At 50.1% G+C, this 20,065-nt stretch overlaps 1 protein-coding gene across 3 annotated transcripts in view; it reads left to right on the top strand.

Moving 5' to 3' along the window:
* Window positions 1-20,065, top strand: part of LOC119951898 (transmembrane gamma-carboxyglutamic acid protein 3-like) — a 129,696-nt gene that overhangs the window by 886 nt on the left and 108,745 nt on the right. For 2 of the 3 annotated variants that reach the window (XM_038775269.1, XM_038775270.1), the window contains exon 2: window positions 2,686-2,787. The exons of the other annotated variant lie outside the window; for it this stretch is intronic. The gene's annotated coding sequence lies outside the window, so the exon portion shown is untranslated. The remainder of the gene's footprint in view (window positions 1-2,685; window positions 2,788-20,065) is intronic. 3 annotated transcript variants of the gene reach the window in all.

Here is a 20,065-nt window from a genome sequence, read left to right as displayed (position 1 = left end):
AAGTCATATGGAGACCTCTGAATGCCTTGAAGATGGTGGAGCCTCTCCAGAGGGCAGGCCCAACCCAAAGCAATCATAAACAAAATTTCTACACTTAATTTTTTTAACGTTGTTACGCAGCACCTTTTAGATAGGTACTTTTCAGAATGTGAAGACAACGCAGGAAGGACAGGAAATGACCAAAGGAATAGTCCGAGACCGAAGCATTGAGAAAGCCTTTGAATATGGAAAGGGATGTCACTAGAAGTGGTTTCATAATTGAATTCCAGTTCAAAGGGTCAGTTACTTGGATGAAAATTTAATTGGTCTGATTAGTAAGTTTGCGAACGACACAAAGGTTGGTGGAATTGCGGATAGTGATGAGGACCGTCAGAGGATACAGCAGGATTCGGATTGTTTGGAGACTTGGGCGGCGAGATGGCAGATGAAGTTTAATCCGGACAAATGCGAGGTTAATGCATTTTGGAACGTCTAATACAGGTAGGGAATATACAGTGAATGGTAGAACCCTCCAAGAGTATTGACAGTCAGAGAGATCTTGGTGTACAGGTCCACAGGTCATTGACAGGGGCAACACAGGTGGAGAAGGTAGTCAAGAAGGCATACGGCATGCTTGCCTTCATTGGCCGGGGCATTGAGTATAAAAATTGGCAAGTCATGTTGCAGCTGCATAGAACCTTAGTTAGCCCACACTTGGAGTATAGTGTTCAATTCTGGTTGCCACACTACCAGAAGGATGTGGAAGCTTTAGAGAGGGTGCAGAAGAGATTTACCAGGATGCTGCCTGGTATGGAGGGCATTAGCTATGAGAGGTTGAATAAACTTGGTTTGTTCTCAATGGAAGGAAGGAGGTTAAGATGCGACCTGATAGAGGTCTACAAAACTATGAGGGGCATAGACAGCGTGGATAGTCAGCGACTTTTTCCCAGGGTAGAGTGATCAATTACTAGGGGGCATAGGTTTAGAGGAGATGTACGAGGCAAGTTTTTTTTACAGAGTGCTGTGGGTGCCTGGAACCCGCTGCTGGAGGAGGTGGTGGAAGCAGGGACGATAGTGACATTTAAGGGGCATCTTGACAAATACATGAATAGGATGGGAATAGAGGGATACGGACCCCAGAAGTGTAGAAGATTTTAGTTTAGACAGGCAGCATGGTCGCGCAGGCTTGGAGGGCCGACAGGCCTGTTCCTGTGCTGTACTTTTCTTTGTTCTTTGACTCTGTTACTGATGGTGAAGTGGAGGAAGGAAAGAGCAATGATAGGCCAAAATTGGGGATGTAGTGCATGAATTATAGGATCTGTGGTTGAAGAAGGTTGGTCGGGTGGATGGATTTGAAGATGAGCACAAGGATTTTGAAATTGATACTTTATGGAACAGGAAAGTTGTCGAAGCTTTGAGAATGGTTGTGTTGAATGTTCTTTAAAGTTGAGCATAGTTTGAGCAGATTTGAGTTTGGTGAAAGGAGGGAGAGTACTAGGGGAATCGAGCTTTGAGATTTTAATTGCATAATGACTAAGGGTTGGGGTGGGGTATAGATGGATGATCATGAGGTGAAAGTCCATCTTGGTGACAGTCCACGTACGAGATTTGAAGCAAAGTTCTGCTCAGGGTTGATCAGGATTTTCAGAACGTCAGATATTTGTATTCAGTCATAACAAGCAGCTGGGGACAGAGATGAAATCAAAGCCTGAGGTATAAAAATTCTAGCAGTTGCCAAGCAGGATGACTCGGTCTTGGGCTGAAGAAAATCCTGGCCTGTCCAGAATTTGGAAAAAACAGTTGGACAGCAAGGAAATAGTTTTGAAATTCAGGGTAGGATTGACAATGTAAAATTGAATGTCATTGACACACTTGAAAGCTGACCCTATATTTGTAATTATTTTGCCAAGGAACAGGAGGGTTTCTAGGATATAACTAATGGATGCTGGAAGTAACTGTGCAGGCATAGGAGAAGAAGTTAATAAGATGCAATTCTGAGCACAATGATGCAGATAAGAATGAAAACAGGAGACAGTGATGCCACAGATACAATAATTTACCATATTAGAAAGGTGTGGAAAAGACCCAGAAAAACATGTCTCGACATAGGGTATAATTAATAACTTTGGTCAGGGTGGTCTCATGAAACCATACAATGAGTAAATAAAGACATAATGCTGGAAATACTCAGCAGGCAAGGGCAGCACCTTTGGAGAGAAACAGACTTAATATTTCAGGTCTGTGAACTTTCACCAGAACTGGGAAAGATAGAAATGTGGTAGGTTTTAAGGGAAAGGTGGGACAAGGACAGAAGGAAGGGTCTGTGATAGGGTGGGTCAGGAGAAGTTGAATATTTGAAAAGTAGTATTCCAGGGTCGAACGGAATGATGCTGGTGCAAGAAAAGAAACAAAAAATGTGTGCTCTGATTAAAGGAAAGGAAACAAAATGGAGCACAGAATATGGTCTAAAATTGTTGAGCTTAATGTTGAGTCTCAAAGGCTGTAATTTGCCTAATCAAAAGATGAGGTGCTGCTCTTCCAGCTTGCATTGAGCCTCATCGGAAAAGTGTAGTAGGTTGAGAAGTGCCAGCAAGAGAGTAAGATGAAGAATTAAAATGACAGGCTACTGGAAACTCGGGGGCCATGCTTGCAGACTGAACGGAGGCATTCTGAAAATGGTCACCCTTTTTTGTCTCCTCACTATAGTGAACACCACCACATTTAGAGCATTGAATGCAGTATACCGGATTGAAAGCAGTACACTTAAATCGCTGCTTCGCTTGGAAGGAGTGTTTGGTGCCTTGCAAGGTGAGGAGAGAGAAGTAAAACAGCAGTGTTATATCGTCTGTGTTTGTAGTGTAAGCTGCCATGGGAAGGGACAGGGTATTGGGATGACTGAGGAGTAGACCAGGATATCGTGGAGGGAATGATCCTTCACAATGCTGCAAGAGGAGAGGGAGGGAAGAATTGTTTGGTGGTGGCAATGGCAGAAAGTGATCCTTTGAATATAGAAGCTACTGGCATGGAAGCTGAGGCCTAGGAGGAGCCCTATTGTGGTTCTGGGACGGAAAGACGTGCATAAGAGCAGTAAATGTGGTGGACACGATCAAGGGCCTTGTTAACCGCAGTGGGGGGGGTCCTCGGTTGAAGGGAAAAAGAAGGCATCTCTGATGTGCTGCTGTAGAATATTGCATTATCAAAACAGCTATGATGGAGATTGAGGAACTGGGAGAATGGAATGAAATCTTTACACGGTGTAGGGTATGAAGAACTGTAGATGACATAACTGGAAGTCAGTGGGTTTATACTGAATATTAACTGATAATCTATCGCCAGAAATGGAAACAAAGAAGTCAAAGGAGGGGAGGAAAGGACCAGCTATAGACCATTTCGGGAATGGTGAAAATTGGAAGCAAAGCTGCTGAATATTTCCAGTTCAGAGCGTGAATAGGACATGGCACCGATACAGCCATCAACATACTGGAACAGAAGTTGAGGGAGTGGGCCCGAGGAGGACTGGAACAAGAAATATTCAATATATTTTCCAAAAAGCAGGCATAGCTGGGGGCCCATTGCAACGCCTTTTATTTTCAGGCGAGTGGAGAGGTAATTGTTGTGGTAGTATGACCTAGGGGTATTACGGTACCTGGGAGTGTGAGCTGCCAATGGTGCAGAGGACTCGCTGCCCATTGGCCCAGGTATCGTGTGTCTCTTAGCCCGATTGGCTAAGGCGAAGGTAGCTCCGCCTACGACCGGTGAACCAAGTCTACGCTCGGCACTTACTAGCCACGAGGCAGCAGATACCCGGTGAGTCCCTGGGCGAATTTTAGCGTGCCCTCCTCGTGCTGGGGAGGAACTGCGGCTGCCCACAGGTGTCTGCTGCCGAGCATACCGAACTTCTGATCCGAGAGGCCTTCATTGCAGTCCTCGCAGATCCGCCAAAGACTGTTGGAGAGAGAAACTTTAAGCTTCACGGAGGCACGGGCCCTCGCCTCCTCCCTAGATGTTGCAAATCGTAACGCTCGTGCGTACGACCGCGCGGCGGCCCCCTGGGCAGCGTGGAACGCCTCCTCTCTCACCCCCACGGACTTGGACCCCCTCTAGGCCTGCGCCACAGGGCGCCCCGATAAACCCGTGGGGCCCTGCTGCTATTTCTGCGGCCAGGCAAAGCACCCCCATCAGCGTTGCCCGGCCCGTTCCGCAACCAGCAAAGGCTGCAGTAAGAAGGGCCACTCTGTGGCCGTTTGCCAGTCTAAAACGGTCGCTGCGGACCGAAGCAGCGACCGCGGGTCCTCCCCCCCCCCCCCCCCCCCCCCCCCCGCTGTCCTCAGGGGCCCCGTGCGGCTCGCAGACCTCGCTGCCCCCACCCCCTACCGCAACGTGCGATCCCCGGGCAGCGTCATTTTGGACCCCCGATGCCACGTGCGATCCCCGGGCGCCGCTATTTTGGACCCCCGACTCCACGTGTGGGGAACGGGTGCCGCCATTTTGTCCACCTCCCACCATGTGCAGCCGACGGGCGCCACCATCTTGGATCGGCACCGTGGACCCCGCAGGTGACTACTCTCTGCCTGATGACGACTCTTGAGTTTATGCCACGACTCGCCTCAGTCACATTGGACCAGTCGTGGCCTTGTACCCTCTCCATAGTGACCACGAAGATCCTCCTTCAACGGCCACGAGACAAGCTGCCTGCTGGACTCCGGGAGCACAGAGAGTTTCGTCCACCCCGCCACAGTAAGACGCTGCACTCTTCCTGTTTACCTGGTTAAACAAAATATCGCTCTTGCCTCCGGTTCTCACTCGGTACAGATCACGGGATGCTGCATAGCGGACCTCACGGTCCAGGGGAGGGAGTTTAAAAACTACAAGCTATTCGTCCTCTCTCACCTCTGCGCGGCAGCACTCCTGGGGTTAGACTTCCAGTGTAACCTCCAGAGCTTAACATTCAAATTTGGCGGCCCTATGCCCCCCCCCCCCTCACTGTCTGCAGCCTCGCGTCCCTCAAGGTCGATCCCCCGTCCTTGTTTGCAAACCTTACCCCGATTGCAAACCCGTCGCCATCAGGAGCAGATGGTACAGTGCCCAGGACCGGACCTTCATCAGGTCCGAGGTCCAGCGGCTTCTGAAGGAGGAGGTCATCGAGGCTAGTAACAGCCCCTGGCGAGCACAGGTGCTGGTGGTAAAGACCGGGGAGAAGAATAGGATGGTCATAGACTACAGTCAGACCATCAACAGGTTTACGCAGCTGGACGCGTATCCTCTCCCACGTAACTCTGATCTGGTCAACAGGATCACGCAGTACAAGGTCTTCTCCACGGTGGACGTCACGTCCGCCTACCATCAGCTCCCCATCCGCGCGAGTGACCGAAAGTACACTGCGTTCGAAGCGGATGGGCGGCTCTACCACTTTTTAAGGGTTCCCTTCGGTGTCACAAACGGGGTCTCGGTCTTCCAACGAGAGATGGACCGAATGGTCGACCAATACGGTTTACGGGCCACCTTCCCGTACCTCGATAACGTCACCATTTGCGGCCACGGCCAGCAGGACCATGACACCAACCTCCGAATATTCCTCCGAACCGCAAAATCCCAGAATCTGACCTACAACAAGGACAAATGCGTGTTTAGCACCGACCGTCTAGCCATCCTCGGCTATGTAGTGCATAACGGAGTGATAGACCACGACCCGGAACGCATGCGCCCCCTGCTGGAGCTCCCTCTTCCCCACTGCCCCAAAGCTCTCAAGCGCTGTTTGGGCTTCTTTTCATATTACGCCCAGTGGGTCCCCAATTACGCAGACAAAGCCCGTCCCCTCATCCAATCAGCCACGTTCCCCCTGTCGATGGAGGCCCGCCAGGCCTTTAGCCGCATCAAAGCGGATATTGCAAAGGCCATGATGCGCACTATCGACAAGTGCCTCCCCTTCCAGGTCGAGAGCGACGCGTCCGATGTAGCTCTGGCAGCCACCCTCAATCAAGCGGGCAGACCAGTGGCCTTCTTCTCCCGTACCCTCCACGCTTCCGAAATCCGCCACTCTTCGGTCGAGAAGGAAGCACAGGCCATAGTAGAAGCTGTGCGACATTGGAGGCACTATCTGGCCGGCAGGATGTTCACCCTTCTCACAGACGAATGGTCAGTGGCCTTCATGTTTGACAACGCACAGAGGGGCAAGATAAAGAACGACAAGATCTTGAGGTGGAGGATCGAACTGCCCACCTACAACTACGACATCTTGTATCATCCTGGGAAGCTAAATGAGCCTCCCGATGCCCTGTCCTGCGGCACCTGTGCCAACGCACAAGTGGACCACCTTCAAACCCTCCACGCGAACCTCTGCCACCCAGCGGTCACCCGCTTCTTCCACTTTATAAAGAACCGCAACCTGTCCTACTCCATCGAGGAGGTCAGGACAGTAACTAGGGAATGCCTCATCTCCACAGAGTGCAAACCGCACTTCTACCGCCCCGAACAAGCGCATCTGATAAAGGCTTCCCGCCCCTTTGAACGTCTCAGCATGGACTTCAAAGGTCCCCTCCCCTCTACCAACCGCAACACGTACTTCCTCAACGTGATTGACGAGTACTCCCGCTTCCCGTTCATCATCCCCTGCCCCGACATGACCACAACCACCATCATTAAAGCCCTACACACCATTTTCTCCCTGTTCGGATTCTTCGCTTACATCCATAGCGATAGGGGGTCCTCCTTTATGAGTGACGAGCTGCGTCAATTCCTGCTCAGCAGGGGCATCGCCTCCAGCAGGACGACCAGTTACAACCCCAGGGGTAACGGACAGGTCGAGAGGGATAACGGTACGGTGTGGAAGACCGTCCTGCTGTCCCTACGGATCAGAAATCTTGTGGAATTTTATGCTGACACATTTGATAATTGTTCTGGCAAGGGGAAGGATATTAGTGCAGTCTTGAAGAGGTGATCGGAGGATGGGGGGGATGGCGGTCAGCAGGGAAGAAAGGGAAAAGTTTATGTTTCTGTAAGTGTTATGCCTCGGAATGTTATTTGGTTTTAAAGGATTGGGTTGAAAAGGGATTAGCAGAAAATTCAGAAGCCCTCACCCCCACTCCTCCCCTCATCCTGTACTTTGAGTAGCGCACATGCTGCTGACCTTGGCTTCCCACAATTACTCACAACTTATCAGGAGAGAGAAAGCCAGATACGTATTGATTGAATTCTGCTGGAAAGTGTAAGTTCATGGATTCTAGCCGAGGATATAACTGGACCTGGCCGTAATGCCACTTTCCTCCCTTTTAAAGCGAAACTACTTGCCATTACTCATTACATGCCTACCTCGCATGAGGCACAGAGGGCTGTGAGAACTGTGAAGATTCAATATGAAGCATTGATCAAATTTTCCTTTACTGAAGACAAATCAAGTTTAGTTAGATTCCTTAGGTCAACATTTATAAAATCATAGAATATGCAGCATAGAAAAAGGTAATTTGACCCATGTTCTGTCTCTTTCAAAGACCATTCCAGGTAGTCCCACTTCCCCCTCTTTCCTCTTACCCAGCAATCTTTTGAAAAGAATGAAAAATGAAAATTGCTTATTGTCACAAGTAGGCTTCAAATTAAGTTACTGTGAAAAGCCCCTAGATGCCACATTCCGGCGCCTGTTCGGGGAGGCTGGTATGGGAATTGAACCGTGCTGCTGGCCTGCCTTGGTCTGCTTTCAAAGCCAGTGATTTAGCCCTGTGCTAAACAGCCCCAAACAGCCTCAGCTATTTATCCAGTTACCTTTGAAGGCTACTATTGTATTTATATCCACCACACTTATCAAGCAATGCATCCCAAATCCTAATTATGTGCTGCGTTAAAACGATTTTACCTCGTGTGCCTCTGATTCTTTTGCCAATTACCTTAAACCCTTTGATTATTGACCCGTAAGCCATTGGAAAGAGTTTCTCTTTCTTCACTCTATTTTAGCCCTTCATGATTTTAACACCGTAAGCAAATCTTCTCTTGGACTTTGGGAAAGCAGAAGGCACAATTTTGAAATTTACTAATGACCTGCAACTCAGTGTGGCAAACAGTGAGGAAGATGGTAAAACTAAAGAGTGTATTGATAGACTGGTGGAATGGTAGATGTAAAGCAGGTGAAATTAGATGGAAAAGTGTGAAGTGATGCATTCTGCAAAGAAAGATGATGAGCGGTAATGCACGATAAATAGTACAATTTTCGAAATCTGAAGCTCTCTGGTTTTTGAAATGCACTATTTGCCCTTTGGGTCACAGAGTTGTGTGTTGGTTTGCTCATTATTGCATTTGTTTTCCAAGATGCAATGCAGCTCTACTGTAATTCTTCAGACAGCATTGTTTATTACCTATTTCTGACCAACAGTTTATGGCAAATTTCAAAGTGAATGTTGTCTTTGCTCAGTGGGTTGGGAAGGGGTGAGGGGAGAGTGGGAGAGGGGGTTGGGGGGAGGGGAGAGTGGGTTGGGGGGAGGGGAGAGTGGGTTGGGGGGAGGGGAGAGTGGGTTGGGGGGAGGGGAGAGTGGGTTGGGGGGAGGGGAGAGTGGGTTGGGGGGAGGGGAGAGTGGGTTGGGGGGAGGGGAGAGTGGGTTGGGGGGAGGGGAGAGTGGGTTGGGGGGAGGGGAGAGTGGGGTTGGGGGGGGGAGGGGAGAGTGGGGTGTGGGGGGGGAGGGGAGAGTGGGGTGTGGGGGGGGAGGGGAGAGTGGGGTGTGGGGGGGGGGGAGGGGGAGAGTGGGGTGTGGGGAGGGGGGAAGGGGAGAGTGGGGTGTGGTGGGGGGAGAGGGGGCGTGGTGGGGGGGAGGGGAGTGTGGTGGGGGGGAGGGGGAGTGTGGTGGGGGGGAGGGGGAGTGTGGTGGGGGCAGGGGGAGTGTGTGGAGGGAGAGGGGAGTGTGTGGGGGGGAGGGGAGTGTGTGGGGGGGGGAGGGGAGTGTGGTGGGGGGGGAGAGGGGAGTGTGGGGGGGGAGAGGGGAGTGTGGGGGGGAGGGGAGTGTGGGGGGGGGGAGGGGGAGTGTGGTGGGGGGGAGGGGGAGTGTGGTGGGGGGGAGGGGGAGTGTGGGGGGGGGGGAGGGGAGTGTGGGGGGGGGAGGGGAGTGTGTGGGGGGGGAGGGGAGTGTGTGGGGGGGGAGGGAGTGTGGGGGGAGAGTGGAGTGTGGGGGGGAGTGGGAGTGTGGTGGGGGAGTGGGAGTGTGGGGGGGGGTGGGGTGTGGTGGTGGGGGGGAGTGTGGTGGGGGGAGAGGGGAATGTGGTGGGCGGGGAGGGGAGTGTGGTGGGGGGGGGAGGGGAGTGTGGTGGGGGGGGGGAGGGGAGTGTGGTGGGGGGGGGGAGGGGAGTGTGTGGGGGGGGAGGGGAGTGTGGTGGGGGGGAGGGGAGTGTGGTGGGGGGAGGAGGGGAGTGTGTGGGGGGGAGGGGAGTGTGTGTGGGGGGGGGAGGGGAGTGTGGTGGGGGGGAGGGGAGTGTGTGGAGGGGAGGGGAGTGTGTGGGGGGGGAGGGGAGTGTGTGGGGGGGGAGGGGAGTGTGTGGGGGGGAGGGGAGTGTGTGGGGGGGGAGGGGAGTGTGGGGGGGGGGGAGGGGAGTGTGGTGGGGGGGAGGGGGAGTGTGGTGGGGGGGGAGGGAGAGTGTGGTGGGGGGGGAGGGGAGTGTGTGGGGGAGAGGGGAGTGTGTGGGGGGAGAGGGGAGTGTGTGGGGGGGAGGGGAGTGTGTGGGGGGGGAGGGGAGTGTGTGGGGGGGGAGGGGAGTGTGTGGGGGGAGAGGGGAGTGTGGGGGGGGGGGAGAGGGGTGTGGTGGGGGGGAGGGGAGTGTGGTGGGGGGGGGGAGTGTGGTGGGGGGTGGGGGGAGGGGAGTGTGGTGGAGGGGGGGAGGGGAGTGTGGTGGTGGGGGGAGGGGAGTGTGGTGGTGGGGGGAGGGGAGTGTGGTGGTGGGGGGAGGGGAGTGTGGTGGTGGGGGGAGGGGAGTGTGGTGGTGGGGGGAGGGGAGTGTGGTGGTGGGGGGAGGGGAGTGTGGTGGGGGGGAGGGGAGTGTGGTGGTGGGGGGAGGGGAGTGTGGTGGGGGGGGAGGGGAGGGTGGTGGTGGGTGGGGGGAGGGGAGTGTGGTAGGGGAGTGTGGTGGTGGGTGGGGGAGGGGAGTGTGGTGGGGTGGTGGTTGGAGGGGGAGAGGGGGGAGTGTGGTGGTGGGGAGAGGGAGGGGCGTGGTGTGTTTTTTGTTTGGGGGGAGAGGGAGGGTGGGGGGTGTGTGGTGGGGGAGATGGAGAGTGTGGTAGTGGTGGGGGAGAGTGGGAGGTGAGCGGGAGTGTGGTGGGGAGAGGGGTAGAGTGTGGTGGGGGAGGAGTGTGGTGGGGGGAGGGGTGTGGTGGGGAGAGGGGGGTGAGTGTGTGGGGGAGAGGGGGGAGTGTGGTGGGAGGGGGGGGAGTGTGGTGGGGAGGGAGGGGGGGAGTGTGGTGGGGGAGAGGGTGAGTGTGTGGGGAGGAGGGGGTGAGCTTGTGGTGGGAAGAGTGGGGGGTGAGTGTGGTGGGGAGAGGGGGGGGAGTTTGTGGTTGGGGGCGGAGGGGGGCGGAAGTGTGGTGGGGGAGAGTGGGGGGGGAGTGTGGTGGGGGAGAGGGGGGGGGAGTGTGGTGGGGAGAGGTGTGGGGGGGCGTGTAGGTGGGGGAGAGGGGGGGGGGAGTGTAGTGGGGGAGAGGGGGGGGGAGTGTGGTGGGGGAGAGGGGGGGGAGTGTGGTGGGGAGAGGGGGGAGTGTGGTGGGGGAGAGGGGGGGAGTGTGGTGGGGGAGAGGGGGGGGAGTGTGGTGGGGGAGAGGGGGGGGGAGTGTGGTGGGGGAGAGGGGGGGGAGTGTGGTGGGGGAGAGGGGGGGAGTGTGGTGGGGAGAGGGGAGTGTGGGGGGGGGAGAGAGGATGAAATGGGGAGGCAGGGGAGTTGGGAAGTGGGCAGTGGGTTGGTGGCGTATTTTCTTGAGTTTGTTAGCATTGCCGGTTTGTTTTCATTTGTGAGTATGTTTGTTGTGTGAATATATAAATGCCTCAATAAAATATTGTTCAAAAAAAAACTTTTCTGAGAACCAGTTGAATGTCAAGCGAAGGTGATGAGATGGTCATTGTCTGGCACTTGTTTAGAGCAAACTTTACTTACCAATTCAACCAGTCTGAATTTGTTCAGAGCTTTCTGCATGCGCACACGGACTGCTTCAACATGTGAGGAGTTGTGAATGGAACTGAACACTGCAGTGTTCAGCAGCCATCCCTACCTTATGATGGAAGGAAGACTATCGATGAAGCTTTTGAAAATAGTTGGGCCTAGGACCCTGCTCTGAGGAATGTTTGCAGGGGTGTCCTGGAGCTGCACTGAGTGGCTTCCAGCAACTACAACCTTTGTGCTAAGTACAATTCCAGCCAGTGGAGACTTTTCCCCCCCGATTCCCAGTGACTTCAGTTTTGCTCGGGTTCCTTGAAGCCACACTTGGTCAAATACTGCCGTGATGTCAACGGAAGTCTCACTTGCTTCAGTTCTGGAATTCAGCCCCTTTATCCATGTTTTGATCAAGAATGTAATGAGCTCTGGAGCCTTGAGGTCCTGGCAGAACTCAAATTGAGCATCAGTGAACATGTTATTGCATGATAGTACTTTCAATGACATCCCCATCACTTGGCTGTAGAGAATAGTCTGATGGGGCAAGACTCAGCAAAATTGGATTTGTCCTTTATTGGATCAAGTGAAGGGTGGGTATTCGTATTAGCGACGGCAGAACCCAGCTGATGGGTGCAAACGGCTGAGACATTTGCAATTATCTTCAGTCAGAAGTGCCAAATGGATGATATATCTCCATCTCCTCCTGAGCAGAAGGCGGTCTTCAGTAAATTCAGTTCACACTGCACCATATCAAAAAATGTCTGAATGCTCTGGATACAGCCACAGCTATTTCCCCTGATAACATCCAGCTGCAATGTGGAAAACTTGTGCTCCAGAACTAGCTGTGCTTTGAACAAAGCTGTTCCAGTACAGCTACAACACTTGCAGATATTCAATATATCCTGTCCACAAAAAAACAGAACAAATCTAAGCCAGCCAATTACTGCCCATCAATTTACTTTCAGATCAACAAAGTGATAGAAGGTGTCACCGAGAGTACTGTTAAGCAGCACTTACTCAGCATGAACCTGCTCACTGATGCTCCGTTTGAGTTCTGCCATAGCTGGCTCCAGACCTCATGACAGATATGGGCAAAGGAGCTGAATTCCAGAGCTGAACAAGAGTGATGGCCCTTAACATCAAAGCATAATTATACTCAGTGTGACATCAAGGAGCGCTGGTAAATTAAAGCCAGTGGGAATCGTTGGAAAAGTGCACACTGGCTGGAGTCATGCCTCGCACAAAGGGGGACACTGCTTGTAATTATTGTAGACAGATCTTCTTGGCCTCAGGGCATCACTTCAGGCTATTTCCCTAGGCTCAACCATGATTGGCCATGATAAATTGCCCCTTAGTATCCAAAGATTAGGCGGGTTATAGGGATGGGGCGGGAGAGTGGCTCTGGAGGGGTGCTCTTTCAAACCCGATGAGCTGAATGTTCCCCTTCTCCATTGCAGGGATTCTGTGGTTCTATGATAGTCAAGGGCATGACAAATGCCAACTCCGCCACACTATCAGCATTCCGGGGTGTGGGGCGGGGTGTCAAATTTCACCACAGCAGCTAAGACAATCCACAGCATTCTAAAACAATCAAGAACATTTTAAACAAAACAACCCATAACATTATAAAAGAAAAAGTCAATTCTCCCAATGTCAACAGATTCTATAAATACTTTATGGATCTAGATCTGCAGCTTTGCCAAAACCTAATCAGTTCTTCTTGGGTCATGCTCGATTATAGAGTTATAGAACATTGAAATGAGAAAGGTTCATGAATTGACGGTGGATACTGCACAACTGTTGTGAAGGAGAGTATGATACCTCATCTGTTTAAGATTCCTCATTGTAACAAGTGCCATCTGGATTAAAAATATTTAAGTTTTAAAATGGTATCTATTTTTTCCAGTTCTTTTTGATTAACCTGGGTTTCACTGTCCCATAAGACAGCTAGAAGCTAATCTGCTCTCAAGGCTTTGCGAATGGCATTAGTGAAATAGTGATGAGATACTGATTCTCTTGATTCTTTCTTACCGTTTTGGGAATTATTTGACTACTGTTGTCTTCGTCTACACAGATCATGAGCGCGGTATGTTATCAATGTACTGCAGAAATTAATTGTTTTGATTGTACTGTTTTTCAATCTTCTCACATTCTCTCCTGAAGACGCTATTAAAATTGGGATAGAGATCAGTAATTATTGGCAGCTTTCATACACACCTTGCTGATATTGCTATTATTTGTTTGTTGGAGGGACTTATAGCCGAACCTGTTTCTGTCTTTAACATTATTTGCATTCTTGCACTTTGCAGAATATGTTACTATATGGTAAATAAGAGCAGATGCCACGATTGAATTTTCTTTATCTTCTCTTACTATTGAGATGGAGAAATGAGTGGTTGCTTTAACCCACATGGGTCTTGCGCGGTAAGAATGATCCACCACCCTGTGGAGCTTGCAGAATATGAGCCCCCCCAATAAGGGACGGGAGACCCGTAACTAAATCAATGTGCCTTTGTATAAATAGAGTCGGCCAGTCAGGCACTACGGGATAGAGATGATCCACTATCCACATGGGTCTTGCACGATAAGAATGATCCACCATCCCATGGAACTTGCAGAATAGAAGCTCCCCCGTTAAGGGGACGGGAGACCCTTAACTAAGTCAATGTGCCTCTGGGTCGGGCACCGACTAAAGAAGGCCCATAGGGAACTACTGAAGCTGTGTATATAGTTAAAATTTTAATAAAAGTAAGTTTTTGTTTTTCTCTACAACTCGGTGAGGACTCCTTTTGTTGCTCCTTATAAAAGTGGTATTACATAGAATTTACAATGCAGAAGGAGGCCATTCGGCCCATCGAGCCTGCACCAGCTCCTGGAAAGAGCACCCTACCCAAGGTTAACACCTCCACCCTATCCCCATAACCCAGTAACCCCACCCAAAACTAAGGGTAATTTTGGACACTAAGGGCAATTTATCATGGCCAATCCACCTAACCTGCACATCTTTGGACTGTGGGAGGAAACCGGAGCACCCGGAGGAAACCCACGCACACACGGGGAGGATGTGCAGACTCCGCACAGACAATGACACAAGCTGGAATCGAACCTGGCACCCTGGAGCTGTGAAGCGATTGTGCCATCCACAATGCTACCGTGCTGCCCCTATCTCCAGCCATGGGGGGATTGAGGAAAGGATAAATTTGAAAGCAGTAAGAGAAATGTCAAGGTTGTAAAACAGAGTACTGATATGCATAAAAATAACCAGCGTGTGTCAGGAAGAGACCAAAAGCATAACAGTGCATTAGAGGCTAAGGAGGCATTAGGCAAAAATAGAATAAAGGTACAGGCAAAGAATTCACAGAGCACTTGTAACGAAACAGCTAGAAAGAAAGGAATAGAACCAGAAATAAATGACTTTGATTCTAAAGCCTTTACAGAGATAAGGTTGCAGAGTGACCAACCTTGGGAATGACAAGACTTTTAGAAGAAATGGGCAAAATGGTAAACAAAGGCTGGTGTGTGGGTAGCATGGATAAAGGATTGGATAAAGGCAATTGAGTGAAAGGATCTTTACTCAGGAAGTCAGCAAAATCATTATAATGGAGCTAAGAAACAGCAAGGGGCAGGAAATGCTGGTGGGAGCAGTTTATCATCCAGCAGAGGGCAGCAGAGCGGAGCTACTGATTGGTTGTTCCGGGGAGATGTGCATACGTGCAGTGCGGTCAGCCTAATTTGAAGGTGGTTTGTGAAGGGGCTGTTGTCAAGTGACAATTTAACCCGAAACACTTCCTCAGTGTTTCCCTCCCTCCCCCCTCTTCTAACCAAAACAAAAACAACCGTGGTTGTCGGGAAGGTAAGTTTATCTCTTTAAAAACTGACCTTGAAGGGTGACATCACAGCAAAGCAGTGACCTGATTGGCTGGCAAAGAAAGTGCTCCAATTAGCAGTTGCTGGGAGAAATTTAACTCTTCGTGTGTTGGTGAGTATTGTGATCGGTAAGTAAAATCTTTATTCCTTTCACTTATTAGTTATTTGATATTATATTTGTAATCAGTTAAGGTAAAGGGTAAAAATGGCAGGAGATCCCAGACCCGTGTTATGCTCCTCGTGCGCAATGTGGGAGTTCAGGGACGCGGCCGATGCCCCTGACTTCTTCATGTGCGGGAAGTGTGTCCAGCTGCAGCTCCTGTTAAATCGCATGACGGCTCTGGAGCTGCGGATGGACTCACTTTGGAGCATCCGCGATGCTGAGAAGGTCGTGGATAGCACGTTCAGTGAGTTGGTCACACTGCAGATTAGGATTGGTGACGGAGACAGGGAATGGGTGACCAAAAGGCAGAGAAAGAGCAGGAAGGCAATGCAGGTGTCCCCTGCGGTCATCTCCCTCCAAAACAGGTATACCATTTTGGATACTGTTGGGGGAATGACTCACCAGGGGAAGGCCGTAGTAGCCAGGCTCATGGCACTGGGGCTAGCTCTGCTGCACAGAAGGGCGGGAAAAAGACTGGCAGGGCTATAGTCATAGGGGATTCAATTGTAAGGGGAGTAGACAGACGTTTTTGTGGTCGAAAACGAGACTCCCGAATGGTATGTTGCCTCCCGGGTGCTCGGGTCAGGGATGTCTCCGATCGGCTGCAGGACATACTGAAGGGGGAGGGTGAACAGTCAGTTGTCGTGGTGCATATAGGCACCAACGATATAGGTAAAAAAAGGGATGAGGTCCTACAATCAGAATTTAGGGAGTTAGGAGACAAGTTTAAAAGTAGGACCTCAAAGGTAGTAATCTCAGGATTGCTACCAGTGCCACGGGACAGTCAGAGTAGAATTCAAGAATAGTCAGAATGAATACGTGGCTTGAGAGATGGTGCAGGAGGGAGGGGTTCAGATTTTTGGGACATTGGAACCGGTTCTGGGGGCGGTGGGACCATTACAAACCTGGGCAGGACTGGAACCAATGTCCTAGGGGGTGCTTTTGCTAACACTGTTGGGGAGGTTTTAAACTAATGTGGCAGGGGGATGGGAACCAGATTAGGAAGTTAGAGGTCAGTAAAGAAGCAGCAACTAAAGCCAGTAAGGTACGAGACACTAAACTCAATGTGACTAAGGGGAAGAGTAGACAGGGAAGAGATGATGAACGCAAAGGTGGTCTGAGATGCATTTGTTTTAATGCGAGAAGTGTAGCAGGTAAGGCAGATGAACTTAGGGCTTGGATCAGTACCTGCGAATATGATGCTATTGGTATTACTGAGACTTGGTTGAGGGAAGCGGGACTGGCAACTGAATATCCCAGGGTATAGATGCTTCAGGAGGGATAGAGAGGGAGGTAGAAGGGGTGGAGGAGTTGCATTACTCGTCAGAGGTGATATCACAGCTGTGATTAAGGAGGGCATGATGGAGGATTCGAGCACTGAGGCAATATGGGTGGAGTTGAGAAATTAGAAGGGTGCAGTAACATTGTTGGGACTTTACTACAGGCCTCCCAAAAGCGAGCATGAAGTAGAGGTACAAATATGCAGACAGATTATAGAAAAATGTAGGAGCAATAGGGTGGTTGTGATGGGAGATTTTAACTTCCCCAACATTGAATGGGATTCGTGTAGTGTTGGAGGCGTAGATGGAGCAGAGTTTGTAAGGAGCATCCAGGAGAGTTTTTTAGAGCAGTATGTAAATAGCCCAACTCTGGAAGGGGCCATACTGGACCTGGTATTGGGGAATGATCCCGGCCAGGTGGTTGATGTTTCAGTCGGTGATTACTTTGGGAATAGCGATCACAATTCCGTAAGTTTTAGAATACTCATGGACAAGGACAAGAGTGGTCCGAAAGGAAGAGTGCTAAATTGGGGAAAGGCCGAGTATAACAAAATTCGGCAGGAGCTAGGGAATGTAGATTGGGAGCAGCTGTTTAAGGGTAAATCCACATTTGAAATGTGGAAGTCTTTTAAGGAAAGGTTGATTAGAGTGCAGGATAGACATGTTCCTGTGAAAATGAAAGATAGAAATGGCAAGATTAGGGAACCATGGATGACGGGTGAAATTGTGAGACTAGCTAAGATGAAAAAGGAAGCATACATAGGATTGAGGCAACTCAAAACTAATGAAGCTTTGGAGGAATATCGGGAAAGTAGGACGAATATCAAACGCGCAATAAAGAGGGCTAAAAGGGGTCATGAAATATCTTTGGCTAACAGGGTTAAGGAAAATCCCAAAGCATTTTATTCGTATGTAAGGAGCAAGAGGGTAACGAGAGAAAGGATTGGCCCACTTAAGACAAAAGAGGGAATTGATGCGTGGACTCAGAGGAAATGGGTGAGATTCTTAATGAGTACTTTGCATCGGTATTCACAAAGGAGAGGGACAAGACAGATGTTGAGGCTAGGGATAGATGTTTAAATACTCTCGGTTAAGTTGTCATACGGAAGGGGGAAGTTTTGGGTATTCTAAAAGACATTAAGGTGGACAAGTCCCCAGGACCGGGTGGGATCTATCCCAGGTTACTGAGGGAAGCGAGGGTCGAAATATCTGGGGCCTTAACAAATATCTTTGCAGCATCCTTGAGCACGGGTGAGGTCCCGGAGGACTGGAGAATTGCTAATGTTGTCCCTTTGTTTAAGAAGGGTAGCAGGGATAATCCAGCGAATTATAGACCTGTGAGCTTGACGTCAGTGGTAGGCAAACTGTTGGAGAAGATACTGAGGGATAGGATCTATTCACATCTGGAAGAAAATAGACTTATCAGTGATAGGCAGCATGGTTTTGTGCAGGGAAGGTCATGTCTTACAAACCTAATAGAATTCTTTGAGGAAGTGACAAAGTTAATTGATGAGGGAAGGGCTGTAGATGTCGTATACATGGACTTTAGTAAGGCGTTTGATAAGGTTTCCCATGGCAGGTTGATGGAAAAAGTGAAGTCGTATGGGGTTCAGGGTGTACTAGCTAGATGGATAAAGAACTGGCTGGGCAACAGGAGACAGAGAGTAGTGGTGGAAGGGAGTGTCTTAAAATGGAGAAGGGTGACTAGTGGTGTTCCACAGGGATCCGTGCTCGGACCACTGTTGTTTGTGATCTACATAAATGACCTGGAGGAAGGTATAGGTGGTCTGATTAGCAAGTTTGCAGATGATACTAAGATTGGTGGAGTTGCAGATAGCGAGGAGGACTGTCAGAGAACACAACAAAATATAGATAGATTGGAGAGTTGGGCAGAGAAATGGCAGATGGAGTTCAATCCAGGCAAATGCGAGGTGATGCATTTTGGAAGATCAAATTCAAGAACGGACTATATGGTCAATGGAAGGGTCTTGGGGAAAATTGATGTGCAGAGAGATCTGGGAGTTCAGGTCCATTGTACCCTGAAGGTGGCAACGCAGGTTGATAGAGTGGTCAAGAAGGCATACAGCATGCTTGCCTTCATCGGACGGGGTATTGATTACAAGAGTTGGCAGGTCATGTTACAGTTGTATAGGACTTTGGTTCGGCCACATTTGGAATACTGCGTGCAGTTCTGGTCGTCACATTACCAGAAGGATGTGGGTGCTTTAGAGAGTGTGCAGAGGAGGTTCAGCAGGATGTTGCCTGTTGTGGAGGGTGCTGGCTATGAAGAAAGGTTGAGTAGATTAGGATTGTTTTCGTTGGAAAGATGGAGGTTGAGGGGGGACCTGATTTGAGGTCTACAAAATTATGGACAGGGTGGACAGCAACAAGCTTTTCCCAAGAGTGGGGGTGTCAGTTACAAGGGGTCACGATTTCGAGGTGAGAGGGGGAAAGTTTAAGGGAGATGTGCGTGGAAAGTTTTTTACGCAGAGGGTGGTGGGTGCCTGGAACGCTTTACCAGCGGAGGTGGTAGAGGCGGGCACGATAGCATCATTAAAGAAGCATCTAGACAGGTATATGAATGGGCGGGAACAGAGGGAAGTAGGCCTTGGAAAATAGGAGACAGGTTTAGATAAAGGATCTGGATCGGCGCAGGCTGGGAGGGCCGAAGGGCCTGTTCCTGTGCTGTAATTTTCTTTGTTCTTTGTTCTTTGAAAGATTGTGGTGTTGGGCATATCAATAAGAAAATTAGAGGTGCATGTAACAAGGGTAATAGAGTAATTATGAGTTATTTTGATCTTCAAATAGACTGGACACACCAAATTTTCAGTGCGGAGGAGGTGTTCATGGAAGACCATTTTCTTCATCAGTATGTTAAGGAACCAACTAGGGAATAGACTATTTTCAATATGGTATTGTGCAATGAGAAAGGGTTAATTAACAAGTTTGTAGTTTAGAAGCCTCAAGGGGACAATGATGATGATCGGCTAGAGTTTTATATTGAGTTTGAAAGCGATTTAGTTAGTTCAGAATTAGATCTTAAGTGCAAGCAAAGCAAACAGTATGGGTGTGATTTAACGGGAAAAATGCCGTGTTATGGGCACATTTAGTGGGCTGTTCACGGTGTCATGACCCCGCTATCAAACGGGCCTCTTTTTATTGGCCTCGGCAATGAATATCCCGCCGATGCTGCACATATCTTCACTTCCTGCACTGACGAGCTCCGCTCGGTGCAAGAAGAGATCGGGATGTCATTTGTAAATGCTGCCCCGATCTCTCAACCCCACCCTAGCACCCCAATTGACCTGTTAGGGGCTCTTCAAACGCCCCTCACCACATCGAAGGACAGAGCATACCCTGGCAGTGCCCCAGCCATCCTGGTAGTGCCATCTGGGCATCCTGGTGGGGCCTTGGCAGAGATTCTTGTTAGATCTCGCGAGTTGTTCTGCGCATTGCAAATCTCATGAGGCTTCTCGTGAGATTCACTGGGCTCATCGCCTCACCGGGCATGACAAAGACGTAAGTCTGAGGGATAATCTGGCTGATAGATTGAGAAACGAATTTAAAAGCAGTGACAGTAGATGAGCAGTGGTAAACATTTAAATAATTAATTCATAATTTGAAGTTAAGATGTATTCCCTTAAGGAGTAAAAACTCCACAAGGAAA

The sequence above is a fragment of the Scyliorhinus canicula genome, chromosome 17 (assembly GCF_902713615.1).
Source record: "Scyliorhinus canicula chromosome 17, sScyCan1.1, whole genome shotgun sequence".
Lineage (NCBI taxonomy): Eukaryota > Metazoa > Chordata > Chondrichthyes > Carcharhiniformes > Scyliorhinidae > Scyliorhinus > Scyliorhinus canicula.
Note: the sequence above shows the minus strand (reverse complement) of the source record. Positions and strands in the feature narration are given on the sequence as shown.